A 16496-nucleotide genomic window follows, 5' to 3' on the forward strand; every position below is an offset into this window, starting at 1 on the left:
GCCGGGTGTGGTGGCTCACGCCTGTAATCCCGGCACTTTGGGAGGCGAAGGTGGGTGGATTACCTGAGGTCAGGAGTTTGAGATCAGCCTGTCCAACATGGAGAAACCCTGTCTCTACTAAAAATACAAAAAATTAGCCGGGCGTGGTGGCGCATGCCTGTAATTCCAGTTATTTGGGAGGCTGAGGCAGGAGAATCATTTGAACCCGGGAGGTGGAGGTTGCAGTGAGCCGAGATCGTGCCATTGCACTCCAGCCTGGGCAACAAGAGTGAAAATCCTTCTCAAAAAACAAAAACAAAAACAAAAACCAATATATATTTATATACATTTATCCTCTCACTGAGCTTCTGCGGGTCAGGAATCCAGGAATGGCTTAGCCAGGTGGCCCTGACTCAGGGTTTCTCTTGAAGTTGTGGTCAAGATGTTAGCTGCGACTGGGTGTGGTGGCTCACACCTGTAATCCCAGCACTTTGGGAGGCCGAGGCTGGTGGATCATTTGAGGTTAGGAGTTCGAGACCAGCCTGGACAGCATGGTGAAACACCGTCTCAACTAAAAATACAAAAATTAGGAAAGCGGCGAGCCTGAGGCGAACGATGGTGGAGCTGGGTGAAGCCGATGAAGCTGAGTTGCAGCGCCTGGTGGCCGCCGAACAGCAGAAGGCGCAGTTTACTGCACAGGTGCATCACTTCATGGAGTTATGTTGGGATAAATGTGTGGAGAAGCCAGGGAATCGCCTAGACTCTCGCACTGAAAATTGTCTCTCCAGCTGTGTAGACCGCTTCATTGACACCACTCTTGCCATCACCAGTCGGTTTGCCCAGATTGTACAGAAAGGAGGGCAGTAGGCCATCCCCCAGGTGAATGACAGAAGCAAAGGACTTGTTATTAAGCAGACTTAAGGGCCTGTGGGGGAAGGCTGTCAACCCATTGTCAAGATCAGCATCAGGCTGTTATCAAGTCTGTTGGTGCTAAAAAGTAAAAGATGAAATGTTCAAAAAATATATATATAAAAATTAGCCAGGCATGGTGGCACGCACCTGTAATTCCAGCTACTCGGGAGGCTGAGGCGGGAGAATCATTTGAACCCCGGAGGCGGAGGTTGCAGTGAGCCAAGATCGCACCATTACACTCCAGCCTGGGTGACAGAGCGAGACTCCATCTCAAAAAAAAAAAAAAAAAAAAGATGTCACCTGGGATGCCCGACTCCTGAAGGCCGGACTGGGGCCAGAGGATGTGCTCCCAAGGCAGCTCACATAGTTGGCAAGTTGGTGCTGATCGATGACAGGCAGCCTTGGTTCCTCATGCGTGGGCTTCTGCACAGGGCTGCTTGTACATCCTCACAACATGGTGGCTGCCCTCCTCCAGAGGAAGCATTCCAAGATGGCAGGGTTGAGCCACCAATCTCTTTTATGGCCTAGCCTTGAAAATCACATGATATCACTCCTGCTGTATTCCCTTGGTCACCAAGGCCAACCTTACTTAATGTGAGAGGAGGTGACACAAGGTTGTAACTACTAGGAGGTAGGGGTTGCTAGGGCCATCTTGGAGGCTGGCTACCTCACCAGCCTTTGGGTTAATCTTCAGGTAAATCTTCGAACTTTATACACAGTGGTTCCCATGCCTCCGAGAACTATCTAAGAGAACCCATTTATGCCTGAGGTTGCAATTTTTTGAATTTTCGCAATGAGACCTTGGCGATGCCCTTGAGCAGGATATAAATTACTCCCACATGCTTAGTGTTCCAATGATGGAACACTAGGCATAAATGGGTTTAAGCATCTTCTATCCATGAGGGGCTCTGTGTCCGAAGAGGGATGAGGAAGATGCTCCGTGCAGGCCGCACCAACTTCCCAGTGGCTCACTTCCTGCTTTGCCCCTCACTGACTGGCACTTTCTGTGTCTCAGCAGCTTGTTCTAGCCATAGCAAAAAGGGGTCCTCCAGGGACCGCCACAGCTGTTCCAACAACAGCCTCAGCTTTTGGCATTTCATGGTTTCTTCAGGAAACTTGACTAGATGGGCCTATTTCTTAGGGACAGCCCAGTTTGAGACCACAGGGACAATTCTGAACCCACTAACTCTGTCCCCATCTCACTCTACCAGCCTGCTATAGTGAAGGTTTTTGGAGGCCAGTGACAGAAGCCAACTCAGCCAAAAGTGGAATCCAAGGCCGGGCACAGTGGCTCACACCTGTAATCCCAGCACTTTGAGAGGCCGAGGTGGGTGTATTACCTGAGCTCAGGAGTTTAAGACCAGCCTGAGCAACACTGCAAAAACCCGTCTCTACTAAAATACAAAAAATTAGCCAGGCGTGGCAGCGTGCGCCTGTAGTCTCAGTTACTTGGGAGGTTGAGAGAGGAGAAATGCTTGAACCGGGGAGGTGGAGGTTGCAGTGAGCTGAGGTCACACAACTGCACTCCAGCCTGGGCAGCAGAGCGAGACTCCTCCAAGGAAAAAAAAGTGGAATCCAGTGGGAGGGTGCCAGAGTCTATCACAGTACAAAGGGAAATTGAAGAGCCAAGACCCAGGAAGGGCAGGGACCAGGGCAGTCCTGTGGATGTTAACAGCGGGGGTTCATGGGCTCTCACTGTGGAGCACAGCCAGACTTGGTACCAGAGACTTGTCTCTGCTCCAGTTTCCTGGCAGACAATCTAGCCCAGCCGTGTCAGGTGCCCACCCCGGTCCAATCAGCAATGGCGGGGAAGTGGTGGCCTCCCAGCCAGGATTGTCACGTGTGTCCGTGTGAAGAGACCACCAAACAGGCTTTGTGTGAGCAATAAAGCTTTTTAATCACCTGGGTGCAGGCAGGCTGAGTCCGAAAAGAGAGTCAGTGAAGGGAGATGGGGTGGGGCCCTTTTATAGGATTTGGATGGGAAGTGGAAAATTACAGTCAAAGGGGGTTTTTCTTTTACAGGCAGGGGTGGGGGTCACAAGGTGCTCAGTGGGGGAGCTTCTGAGCCAGGAGAAGGAATTTCACAAGGTTAATCGCTCAGTAAAGGTGGGGCAGGAACAAATCACAATGGTGATTTGTTCTTGGACCTCCCTAATATCTCAGATCCTTTTTTTCTGCACAGAACAAACCTCTTTTTGTTCATCAGTTAAGGCAGGAACCAGCCATTTTCACTTCTTTTGTAATTCTTCACTTGGTTCAGGCCATCTGGATGTATAAGTGCAGGTAACAGGGGATATGATGGCTTAGCTTGGGCTCAGAGGCCTGACAATGATGGCATAGGGGTGGGGCAGGTCCTAGGGAAGGTAATACTGCCGAGGGCCGAGAAACTCAGTAGGAGGATAGTTACTCAAGGAAGAGGTTTGTTCTGTGCAGAAAAAAAGGATCTGAGATATTAGGGAGGTCCAAGAGCCCATGGCACCGCCGTCCCTTTTCTAGGATCTTCCTGAGAGTCTGAGAATCACTCACTTAATTTAAGAATCTTGGCTCTCGGCCAGCCGTGGTGGCTCACTAATCCCAGCACTTTGGGAGGCTGAGGCGGGCGGATCACCTGAGGTCAGGAGTTTGAGATCAGCTTGGCCAACATGGTGAAACTCCGTCTCTACTAAAAACACAAAACTAGCCGGGCGTGGTGGCGCATGCCTGTAGTCCCAGCTACTCAGGAGACTGAGGCAGGAGAATCGCTTGAACCCGGGAGGCAGAGGTTGTGGTGAGCCGAGATCATGCCATTGTACTCCAGCCTGGGCAACAAGAGTGAAACTCTGTCTCAAAAAGAAAAAAAAAAAAAAAATAGAGAAAGAATCTTTCTTCTCACCTATTCTTCCCCTGTGAATATCCTTCCCAGATTCTGGCACCCACTTATGGGCTTCAAAGTCACTTAAAATGTGGTTCAAAGACCACTTATTTTAGAATCACCTGAGAAGCATGTTAAAAATACAGGTTCCAGGCCCGGTGCCATGACTCATGCCTGCAATCCCAGTACTTTGGGAGGCCAAGGCAGGTGGATCGCTTGAGCTCAGAAGTTTGAGACCAGCCTGGGCAACATGGCCAAACCCCATCACTACAAAAAATATGAAAAAATTAGCCAGGCATGGTGGCAAGTGCCTGTGATCCTAGCTACGTGCAGGGCTGAGGCAAGAGGATCGCCTGAGCCCAGGAGGTCAAGGCTGCAGTGAGTCCTGTTTACACCACCGCACTCCAGCCTGGGTGACAGAGTGGGACCCTGTCTCCAAAAAAAAAAAAAAAAAAAAGATTAACCAGGCATAGTGACGAATACTACTTGGGAATCCCAGCTACTTGGGAGGCTGAGGCAAGAGAATCACTTGAACCCAGGAAGCAGAGGTTGCAGTGAGCCGAGATCACGCCACTGCACTCCAGCCTGGGTGACAGAGCCAGACTCCATCTCAAAACAAACAAACAAAAAGACAGGTTCTAAACATCAGGCCTAGGAATCTATATTGAAACCTGTTCTATAAGCGATCCAGATGCACAGCAAAGGTTGAGAGGTGTTTCAGATGTAGCTTCATCCCAGCTCCCAAAAGTGCCACAAGTTGTTTTTTTTTTTTTTTTTTTTTTGAGACGGAGTCTCGCTCTGTCGCCCAGGCTGGAGTGCAGTGGCCAGATCTCAGCTCACTGCAAGCTCCGCCTCCCGGGTTCACGCCATTCTCCTGCCTCAGCCTCCCGAGTAGCTGGGACTACAGGCGCCCGCCAGGTCGCCCGGCTAGTTTTTTGTATTTTTAGTAGAGACGGGGTTTCACCATGTTAGCCAGGATGGTCTTGATCTCCTGACCTCGTGATCCGCCCGTCTCGGCCTCCCAAAGTGCTGGGATTACAGGCTTGAGCCACCGCGCCCGGCCAAGTGCCACAAATTGTACAAAGTGCTGGTGCTCATGGGAAGCCCACATCCTCGCCCCCTATCCTCTCCACCATGCCCTGACTATCTCCTTGATCTTGTCCCAGCATTGTCTGTTGAGACCTCAAGTCCCTCTCCTAGCAGGAGCCTGGGCCCCTGGGATAGGCAATTTTTGTTCTAACCCTACTCCTGATACCATCTTTTCTTTTTTTTTTTTTTCTCCTTTCCTTTTCTTTCTGTTCTGATTCTCACCAACGTTCATTTTTAATTTTATCTTTAAAAATCTTTTATAGTTATGTAAACAACGTCAAACTTCTTTCCGGAGCTAGGTGATGAATAACCAAATAGGGGAAGGAATTTCAATTGCTCCTAATCCTATATTAGTCCCTGTGCAGATGGGCCTAATGAGTACTGCACCAGGATTTCTAATTATCCTTAATGAGCTTCTAAAATTCATGGGGCATGATAGAGTGAGGTTGTTAATCAAATGGCCCAATGAATCAAGCCTCCTGGTATCTACGCCCTTGGATAGGCCCCTCCCATGGTGACTCTGGGATTGACTTGCTTTGGCTAGTGGGACATCAGTGACTATGACACAGAGGCCAGATAAGTGCTTGTGATTTGGGGCTTACTCTCTTAGCACTGTCCTGGAACCACCATGTAAATCTAGGCTACATGGTCATCCTTGAGGATGAAGGACCTCACGAAGAGTGAGGCTTAACCATCCCCACCGTCGCAGCTGAACCCAGCCTGCAGCCATTCTTCCAGCTCAACGTAGCTGCACAAGTAAGCCCTGGAAAAATCAGCAGCAGAATGCAGCCAACCCATATTATCATGAGAAATAAAAAACCATTACTGTTTTAAGCCTAAGTCTTGGGTGGTTTGTTATGCAGCCATAGCTAACTGATACAATGGGTCACAGTAACACTCACAGGACAATATTTCTATGCCACTATTTCCACTTGATATTCTGGAGCTTCATGTACATCTGTTGCAGTGAAGCAATAAAACAATACAGTGGCTTAAACAAGATCATTTGTTTTCTTGTATGTGAGAGGTTGGAGTTAGGTGGTTCATGTCTGATGGGGCAACTGTGCCCACCCTCAAAATGGCCCTTCTGGCTGGGCGCAGTGTCTCATGCCTGTAATCCCAGCACCTTGGGAGACAGAAGTGGGCATATCACTTGAGCTCAGGAATTTGAGACCAGCCTGGACAACATAGCGAGACCCTGTCTCTACTAAAAGTACAGAAAATAAGTTGGGCGGCTGGGCGCAGTGGCTCATACCTGTAATCCCAGCACTTTGGGAGGCCAAGGAGGGTGGATCACAAGGTCAGGAGTTCAAGACCAGCCTGGCCAAGATGGTGAAACCCCGACTCTACTAAAAATACAAAAATTAGCTGGGCATGGTGGCAGGTACCTGTAATATCAGCTACTCTGGAGGCTGAAGCAGAGAATTGCTTGAACCCGGGAGGCAGAGGTTGCAGTGAGCTGAGATCGTGCCACTGCACTCCAGCCTGGGTGACAGAGTGAGACTCTGTCTCAAAAAAAAAAAAAAAAAAACTATATCTATATCTATGTCTATAGATATATAGATATAAAAATAAATAAAAAATAAGCTGGGTATGGTGGCCCACACCTCTAGCCCCAGCTACTCTGGAGGCTGAGGTAGGAAGATTGCTTAAGCCCAGGAGGCGGAGGTTGCAGTGAGCTGTTATCACACCATTGCACTTCAGCCTGGGTGACAGAGTGAGACCCTGTCTCAAAAAAAAAAAAAAAAGAGTGAGATGGGAAAATACCCAATCCTTTGGCACATACCACTTCAATTCATATTTCTTTGCTAAAGCTTGGGCCCATAGCTCCACCTAGTTGCAAGGGAGACTGGGAGATGTACTTTCTTTCTTTCTTTTTTTTTTTTTTTTTTTAATTGAGATGAAGTCTCGCTTGCTCTGTCGCCCAGACTGGAGTGCAATGGCGCGATCTCGGCTCACTGCAACCTCCATCTACTGTGTTCAAGCAATTCTCCTGCCTCACCCTTCCAAGTAGCTGGGGTTACAGGCTCCTGCCATCACATCCAGCTAATTTTTGTATTTTTAGTAGAGACAGGGTTTCATCATGTTCGCCAGGCTAGTCTTGAACTCCTGACCTCAAGTGGTCTACCCACCTCTCCTAAAGTGCTGGGATTACAGGCGTGAGTCACTGGGCCCGGCCTTCTCCAAGTAATTTTTAAAAATGAGCCAGATGTGGTAGTATGTGCCTGTGGTCCCAGCTACTCAGGAGGCTGAGGCAGGAGGATCATCTGAGCCTGGGAGGTCAAGGGGGCAGTGAGCCATGATCATACCACTGCAGTCCAGCCTCCAGCCTCTGCAATGGAATGAGAGTGTCTCAAAAAAAAAAAAAAAAAAAAAAAAAAAGAGTCAGGAGTTTCATCTTAAGATATCTTGGGGTAGACCCTTTTTGAGTCAAGCCCTTCATGGTTAAAAGATGACTACAGTGGCTCCAAGCATCATATCCACAGAGAACAACTAAATAACAGCTATTTTATATTGAGTGCTTATCATGTGCTAGAACTGTCTGGGCATTTTAAGTGTATTCACTCATTTGATTTTCACAGCACCCTGTGAAGAAAGTCCAATTATTTTCACTTTGTAGATGAGGAACACGAGGTACAGAAAGGTCAAGTAATCTGCTTAAGACAACACAGCCAATCAGAGGCAGAGCCGTGATTTTAGCCCAGATGTTTGACCCTGGAGCCTGCACTTTTGTGTGGCTGCATTTACCACGGGCAGCATCTCAGGAAGGGAGGCTTGGGTAGGGGTCCTTCTAAAATATCTCTTTTTATTAGAGGAGGAAAATTCCTCCCAGAAGCCCCCAGCAGCCTCCCCCTCCTATCTCATTGGCCAGAACAGGGTCCCATGGTTCTCCCCAACCCAATTACCAGCAGAGGGGAGTGGATCAGATGTAAATATCCCAGTCACCATCCACCTGGGGATAATTAGTACATTGTCCTCCCACCAGAACAAAACAAGCTTCTTTTAGCAAGGAAGCAGGGGGTAAATGTCTGCCCCGCAGGCAGAACCCGCGGTTGGTAGCTGGGGTCCGCCAGCCCACTGGGATTGAAATAAGGTTGGCTCAGACCCGATCTCTTACTTTCCACAAGGCTTCTGCAATTTCTCAGGCTTACAATTGTGTGCCTCTGATTTCCGGCTTCTGCTGAATTCTAGCAGCTGTTCCCTTTATTTCTGCCCTGGAATTGACTCAAATGTAGGATGCAGCCCGTTTCTTCTCCCAAGAAACCGTGGATACCAGACTGCTCTGTAAGCAGAATTTCACTGAGGATTTGTGGGTCCCTGGAAGAGTTATAGAGTGCCTCAGCACATGACTGAAAGTGGCACTGGGACGTCCCTGCTCTTACAAGCTGGTTTCTCGGGCATCCTCCAGCCCCGCCCGCTCAGGGCTGCTGCTCCCATCTGCGGGTGCCCATCTACCCCCCTCCCTCCCTCAGCCCCTGCCCAACACCTCAGTACCCCAGGGGCTTCCAGTTCTCACACAGGAGACCCTGCAATTCGGCTCTCCCTAACCCCTCTTGCTCTTCCTAAACCAGGCTACCAAGCCAAGCCCAGTAAGTGCCTTTTACGAACAAAAGGGCCTTTTAGTTAATGCAGCAGGATCTACTTTCCTTAGAAGGAAGCTTTACTTATAAATAACAACCTTTCCCCTCTGGATTCCTCTAGGTGCATTGGAAATTCAAATTTCGGAATAAGCTGACTGCCAAGAGGGTCCTCCCCCTGTCGGGGCCTGTCTGAGCCCCTTAGTCCATGGGAAATTCACAGAGAAGGGAACGGTCACTTTTCCTGCACCTGAGAAGGTAAAAATCAACTGCCTTAGAAAGACACTGTCCTCCTTGAATTTTCTAAACCCCTGTCCCAAAAACTGGTGCCTCTGTACACCTCAAGGAGTGAGCAGGCTCTCTGCCTCCGAGGCCTAAAAGCCTCAGGGATTTCTTTCTTTCTTTCTTTCCCTTCCTTCCTTCCTTCCTTCCTTCCTTCCTTCCTTCCTTCCTTCCTTCCTTCCTTCCTTCCTTCCTTCCTTCCTTCCTTCCTTCCTTCCTTCCTTCCTTCCTTCCTTCCTTCCTTCCTTCCTTCCTTCCTTCCTTCCTTCCTTCCTTCCTTCCTTCCTTCCTTCCTTCCTTCCTTCCTTCCTTCCTTCCTTCCTTCCTTCCTTCCTTCCTTCCTTCCTTCCTTCCTTCCTTCCTTCCTTCCTTCCTTCCTTCCTTCCTTCCTTCCTTCCTTCCTTCCTTCCTTCCTTCCTTCTTCCTTCCTTCCTTCCTTCCTTCCTTCCTTCCTTCCTTCCTCCTTCCTTCCTTCCTTCCTTCCTTCCTTCCTTCCTTCCTTCCTTCCTTCCTTTTCTTTCTTTTCTTTCTTTTCTTTCTTTTTTGAGACAGGTTCTCGCTCTGTCACCCAGGCTGGAGTGTAGTGGTGCGATCTTGGCTCCCTGCAGCCTTAACCTCCCAGGCTCAAGTCATCCGCCCACCTCACCCTCCCACATAGCTGGGACTACAGGCACACGTCACCACATTTGGCTAATTTTTGTATTTTTTGTAGAGAAGGGGTTTTGCAATGTTGGCCAGGCTGGTCTGGAATTCCTGGGCTCAAGAGATCCACCCGCTTTGGCCTCTCAAAGTGCTGGGATGACAGGTGTGGGCCACCACTAGCCTCAGTGATTTTATTTATTTACTTATTTATTTTTGAGACGGAGTCTCGCTCTGTTGCTCAGGCTGGAGTGCAGTGGCGCGGTCTCAGCTCACTGCAATCTCTGCCTGCCGGGTTCAAGTGATTCTCCTGACTTATTCGGAATAAGCTGACTGCCAAGAGGGTCCTCCCCCTGTCGGGGCCTGTCTGAGCCCCTTAGTCCATGGGAAATTCACAGAGAAGGGAACGGTCACTTTTCCTGCACCTGAGAAGGTAAAAATCAACTGCCTTAGAAAGACACTGATTCACCTGTGAGCCACTGTGCTGGCCAGCCTCAGTGATTTCTTAGGAGCCTGTTGTATGCAATCTTGAGAGCTGAAGAAGTGAGAGGGAACCCCCGCCACCATCCTACTTCTACAGAATCCTTGGCACCCCCACCAATGTTCCTAGACTCCATCTCAGGACCAAGGTAGTGTAGACCTGAAGCCCAGCCCTATCCTGGCTCCCATGCATCCCACAACCTCTGGGGTAGAGGTGGTTAGAGGCACCCAGCTCCAGGCCTTGGCTGCCTTCTGTCTGCCCTGAGGGTCTGCTCAGATCAGGGCAACGCCTCCCCTAGGCTGGGGCTCAGCCTCAGCGTCCTCAGCACAGGCTCCCCACAGGGGGGATTTCCACAACTTTCCAGCCCTGGCCCCCTGTTCAAGAGTTTGGCCTGAGGCAGGACTAGAGCTGAGTTGCAGAGGAGGAGGAGCAGCGGGGAGAGAGCCGAGTAGTTCAGGTTGCCCCAGGGGAGAGAGGAGGGAGGAGAAGAGGCGGAGGGGAGAGAGCGAAGGTCCTCAGAACCCAAGTGCGGGGCGGCCTCAGGAAGCTGATTCTGTTATTCTCCCTGTGTGCTGTGTCTTTAGGAAAATCCCCCTCACACAACAGCCCAAGAGCCTCATACCCGCAGTTGCTCTGGGAGCAGGGGAAAACGTCCTGCAGTTCTTGCTCCTCATTTGGGTCAACTCCAGGGCAGAAATAAAGGTGACAGCTGCAAGGAATCAGCAGAAGCAGGACAGTGGCCATGAGCCCCCAGAGCTGGCAGAAACCTTGGAGGCTTTGTGTAGCCACGGTGACAGCCACGTCTGGGCTGGCACTCACTTTATACCAGTCTCTAGAGAGGAGCCCGCAGTTGCAGACTGGGTTACATCTTTCCCCCTCTTCCATGCTAGGATTCTTAAATCTGTACCAGCAGATCAGCATCATCTGGAAACTTATGAGGAATGCAAATTTGACCCCATCTCAGACCTACTGAAGCCTCTGGTGGTGGGACCTGGAATTTTTTTTTTTCTTTGGAGACGGAGGCTACTTCTTGTTGCCCAGGCTGGAGTGCAGTGGGACAATCTTGGCTCTTTCCTCTCTGCCTCTATTTGTTTTTGTTTGTTTCTTTGTTTGGAGATGGAGTCTCACTCTGTCGCGCAGGCTGGAGTGCAGTGGTACAGTCTTGGCTCACTACAATCTCCGCCTCCTGGGTTCACGCCGTTTTCCTGCCTCAGCCTCCAGAATAGCTGGGACTACAGGCGCTCGCCACCACGTCCAGCTATTTTTTTATATTTTTTAGTAGAGACAGGGTTTCACCATGTTAGCCAGGATGGTCTCGATCTCTTGACCTCGTGATCTGCCTGCCTTGGCCTCCCAAAGTGCTGGGATTACAGGCATGAGCCACCGCGCCCGGCCCCACTCTCTGCCTCTATTTGTTTAGGGGCAGGCATAGAATCCCATTCTAGTCAATGAGACAGAAGGGGGTTCTGGAAAGGTCCCCCACCCCCTTATGAAACAAGGAGAATGTCTGAGGAGAAGCTTTGCTGTGGCCTTTTGCCTTTGGATGCTGCCAGAGGGGTTAGAAGGCGGGGCTCCACAAGCAGGCAGCTGGGGTGTGTATCCTAGCGGGCAGCCCAAGGGACAGTGGGACAAAAATAACAGTAATAGCAGCTAATGCTTCTTGAGGACTTTCCGCATGGCAGGCCCCATTCTAAGGACCTCGCGCAGCATATTTCACCCTCAAACAGCCTTGAGGTAGATTCTGTTATTCCCATTTTATAAATGAGGAAACTGAGGCACAGACAGGTTTAAATAACTTGTTCGAAGTCATACAGCTCATACATGGAGGCCAGTACGCAGACCAGGTGTGTGGGGTACAGGCATCGCGGGCTACTTTAGGGACCCTTTCCTTAGCACAGTGGGAAGCTGGTGAAAGGTTTTAAGCAGGGGTGGCAGCTCTGACTTACCTTTTTTTTTTTTTTTTTTGAGACTGGGTCTCACTCTGTTGCCCAGGCTGGAGTGCAGTGGTGAGATCTCGGCTCACTGCAGCCTCAGACTCCTGGGCTCAAGTGATCCTCCCACTTCAGCCTCCTGAGAAGCTGGGACTATAGGCAAATGCCACCGTGGCTGGCTACTTTTTGTATTTTTTGTAGAGACGGGGTTTCACCATGTTACCCAGGCTGACTTTGAACTCCTGAGCTCAAGCAATCCGCCCACCTCTGCCTCCCATAGTACTGGAATTACAGGCATGAGCCACCATGTCAGGCCTGATTTACTTTTAAAAGTTACCAAAATGCTTTGCTCATAAAATTCTCTGCTGGGGACAAGCCAGCCACACTTTTGCACGGCTTGTTCTTCAGCCTTTTTTACTCCCTGAGACATCAGTCCCTTAGCAAACCCAGCGTCTTGGGTGACTGGGACCAGGGTGACTCAACGGCAGATGCTGATGGGTGAGACAGCCACAAAGATGATCTTTGGAGAGTGAATTATAGTTTGGAGAGTGAATTATAGGTGATTTGTTTTATTTAATTTTTTTTTTTTTTTTTTTTTTGACATAGAGTCTCACTCTCTTGTCCAGGCTGGAGTGCAGTGGTATGATCTCGGCTCACTGCAACCTCCTCCTCCTGGTTCAAGCTATTCTCCTGCCTCAGCCTCCAGAGTAGCTGGGATTCCAGGCGTGTGCCACCATACCCAGCTAATCTTTGTATTTTTAGTAGAGACAGGGTTTTACCATATTGGCCAGGCTGGTCTCGAACTCCTGACCTCAAGTGATCCACCAACCTTGGCCTCCCAAAGTGTTGGGATTACAGGAGTGAGCCACCACCTCTGGCCAGGTGATTTGTTTTAAATCTGAATTTTTACATTTTTCTATAATAAGTGACCATATATAACTTGCTATTTAAAAATCTTTTTTTTTTTTTGAGACGGAGTTTTGCCCTTGTTGCCCAGGCTGGAGTGCAATGGCACGATCTTGGGCCACTGCAACCTCCGCGGGTTCGAGCAATTCTTCTGCCTCAGCCTCTGAGTAGCTGGGACTACAGGCATGTGCCACCACGCCCAGCTAATTTTTGTATTTTTAGTAGATATGGGGTTTCACCATGTTGGCCAGGCTGGTCTCAAACTCTTGACTTCTGGTGATTCTCCTGCCTTGGCCTCCCAAAGTGCTGGGATTATAGGTGTGAGCCACCATGCCCAGCCAAAAGTTGTTATTTATAAAAAGAAAGACGAGGGGCCAGCACCCCACCCTCCCCAGAGTTGTTGACTCCTGCTGGTACTGGCTGTGGCTGAAGTCATCATCATGGAGGCTAACCCTTGGAGGGCGGATACTGCACTGGCAGCTTCCTAAGTGCTTTATGTGACCTGTATGAACTCATTTAATCCCCACTGGCTCGGCCAAGGCCATGGAGCTGAAGAGTGGCAGGCTAGCATCCGGACTCTCAGCTATGTAGCAGTCTGCTTTTCTGGAAATGGTTTCCAATTCCTCCGTGGGTGAAAGGTCTGTCCTTCCCATACCTTCCACAGTGGAAGTGGCCTCCATTCTCTGCTGTGCAGAATTGCTGATGGAGAAGTGGGTGTTGGGGAGCTAGGGGCAGGAAATAGAAAATATTGGACAGGAATGTCCTGCAGTTGTTTGAAGCCTAAACAAAAACCCATTCTTGGCCAGGCGCGGTGGCTCACGCCTATAATCCCAGCACTTTGGGAGGCTGAGGTGGGCCGATCACTTGAGGTCAGGAGTTCAAAACCACCCTGGCTAACATGGTGAAACTCCATCTATTCTAAAAATACAAAAATTAGCCAAGTGTGGTGGTGGGTGCCTGTAATCCCAGCCACTCTGGAGGCTGAGGCAGGAGAATTGCTTGAACCCGGGAGGCGGAGGTTGCAGTGAGCAGAGATCGCACCACTGCACTCTAGCCTGGGTGACAGAGCGAGACTCTGTCTCAAAAAAAAAAAAACAAACCTATTATTCTTGTGGTGTCAGCCCACAGAGCCATCAGCTTAGATAGGCTCTGCCCTTCTTGGGACCCTAGGCTCCTGGATCTGTCACAGTACGAGTAGGGAGGGAAGGGTGGTCATTTGAGGGATGTAGACACCTGATAATTATAGTTAAGAATTTGCATATTCAAATCCCTGCTCTGATACTTACCAGCTATAAGACCTTTGGCAAGTACCTAACCTTTGTGAGTCTTCATTTGTTTTTATTTAAGAGATGGGGGTCTCGCTCTGTTGCCCAGGCTAGAGTGCAGTTGCATGATCGTAACTCACTGTAACTTCAAACTCCTGGACTCAAGTGATCCTCCCACCTCAGCCTCCCAAGTGATCCTCCCGCCTCACCCTCCCAAGTAGTGAGGACTATAGTTCATGCCACCATGCCCATGCCTCGCTAATTTAAAAAATTTTTTTTTTTTGTAGAGACAAGAGTCTCACTGTGTTGCCCACGCTGGTCTCGAACTCCAGGCCTCAAGAGATCTGCCTGCCTCAGCCTCCCAAAGAGCTGAGATTACAGGTGTGAGCCACCACTCCTGGCCACATTCCCTTTCTTTAGCAAAGAACTTGCTCAGAGTCATGCAGGTAGTAAGCAGGCAAAGCTCATCTTTCAATCTGTGTAGTTTGGGTTGAGGGGGTTGGTTGTGTGTGTCCCTGTTCCAGAAGATAAGAAATACGACCAGGCTGGGTGCGGTGGCTCATGCCTGTAATGCCAGGTGGGCGGATCATGAGTTCAGGAGTTCGAGACCGGCCTGACCAACATGGTGAAACCCTATCTCTACTAAAAATACAAAAAATTAGCTGGTTGTGGTGGCACATGCCTGTAATCCCAACTACTCAGGAGGCTGAGGCAGGAGAATCGCTTGAACCAGGGAGGCAGAGGTTGCAGTGAGCTGAGATCGCGCCACTGCCCTCCAGCCTGGGTGACAGAGTGAGACTCCATCTCAAAAAAATAAAAATAAAATAAAAATAAAATAGTAGAACCAACCTCACAGAATTGTGGGAGGAATTAGGCTTAGAACTATAACTGGCACTCAGGAAGTACACAATTAAGGTTAGCTGATTTTATGTTTAGCTTGTGCCATCTTCTCCCTCTCTCTGTTTCAGCTTCCTTTTTTCTTTTTTTTGAGACAGAGTTTTGCTCTTGTTGCCCAGGCTGGAGTACAATGGCGTGACCTTGGCTCACTGCAACCTCCGCCTCCCGGGTTCAAGCGATTCTCCTGCCTCAGCCTCCCAAGTAGCTGGGATTACAGGCATTAGCCATCACGCCTGGCTAATTTTTGTATTTTTAGTAGAGACGGGGTTTCACCATGTTGGTCAGGCTGGTCTCAAACTCCTGACCTCAGGTGATCCACCTGCCTCGGCCTCCCAAAGTGCTGGGATTACAGGTGTGGCACTGTGCCCGGCCTGTTTCAGCTTCTTTAGACACTCTTTGTGTGCCTTAAATCACTATTTACAAAAAGTTAAATACATTTCTACATTTCCCCACCTCCCTTGCAGTAGCTCTAGCCAAAATAACTAAGTTCTGGCAAGCATAAGTGGCATATGCAACTTTCAAGAATTGCCCTTAAATGGAGGCATTGTGTCTTTCTTCTCCCCTTTCTTCTTTCTTGCTGCATGAAATGTAGGCATGATGGCTGGAGCTGGAGCAGCTATTTTGGGCCATAAGACAAAAGTTGAATGCAGAGAATTTGGGAACAGCAAGACAGAAAAAATCAAGGTCCCTAATGATTGTGGCATCACCATGCCAACCTGGACTGTATTCCTAGAGAAAATAAAATTTAAATGAGAGAAACAAAATTCTATCACATTTAGGCTTCTGTTATTCAGGTATCCATCATTCGTAGCTGAAATGAATCCAAATTAATACTGGAGTAGAACTTGAATTTAGACCCAGGCTTGCCTGACACTGAGAAACTCCACCAGTGTTTCTTACAGCGTTGATGGGTGACTACCTGAATCAGAATCATGGTGAGAAGCATGTTTAAAACACAGATTATAGGCCAGGTGCAGTGGCTAACATCTATAATCCTAGCACTTCGGGAGGCTGAGAGGAGGATCACTTGAGCCTGGCAGTTCGAGACCAGGCTGGGCAACATAGCAAGAGCCCCTCTCTGCAAAATAATTTTTTTTTTTTTTTTTTGAAATGGAGTCTGGCTGTGGCCCAGGTTGAAGTGCAGTGGCGGAATCTCAGCTCACTGCAACCTCCACCTCCCAGGTTCAAGTGATTCTCCTGCCTCAGCCTCCCAAGTAGCAGGATTACAGATGCACGCCACCACGCCTGGCTAATTTTTGTTGTTGTTTTTCATTTGTTTTTTTTTGAGACAGAGTCTTGCTCTGTCGTCCAGGCTGGAGTGCAGTGGCGTGATCTGGGCTCATAGCAACCTTCACCTCTTGGGTTCAAGCAATTCTCTGCCTCAGCCTCCCAAGTAGCTGGGATTACAGGCACCACGCCCAGCTAATTTTTGTATTTTCAATAGTGTTGAGGTTTCACCATCTTGGCCAGGCTGGTCTTGATCTCCTGACCTCGTGATCCACCCACCTCGGCCTCCCAAAGTGCTGGGATTACAGATGTGAGCCACTGAGCCTGGCCTTTGTTTGTATTTTTAGTAGAGACAGGGTTTCACCATGTTGGCCAGGCTGGTCTTGAACTCCTGACCTCAAATTATCTGCCCACTTTGGCCTCCCAGAGTGGATTACAGGAGTGAGCCACTGTGCCCAG

At 49.3% G+C, this 16496-nt stretch overlaps 1 pseudogene across 1 annotated transcript; it reads left to right on the top strand.

Annotated features, from left to right (window-relative positions):
• The first annotated feature begins 574 nt into the window (after window positions 1–574).
• Window positions 575–1000, top strand: LOC104675764 (annotated as a pseudogene). Its single transcript, XR_004052040.1, has one exon. The product of XR_004052040.1 is annotated as a mitochondrial import inner membrane translocase subunit Tim8 B pseudogene (transcript).
• The last annotated feature ends 15496 nt before the right edge of the window (window positions 1001–16496 follow it).

This window comes from Rhinopithecus roxellana, chromosome 12, assembly GCF_007565055.1.
Source record: "Rhinopithecus roxellana isolate Shanxi Qingling chromosome 12, ASM756505v1, whole genome shotgun sequence".
Classification (NCBI taxonomy): Eukaryota; Metazoa; Chordata; class Mammalia; order Primates; family Cercopithecidae; genus Rhinopithecus; species Rhinopithecus roxellana.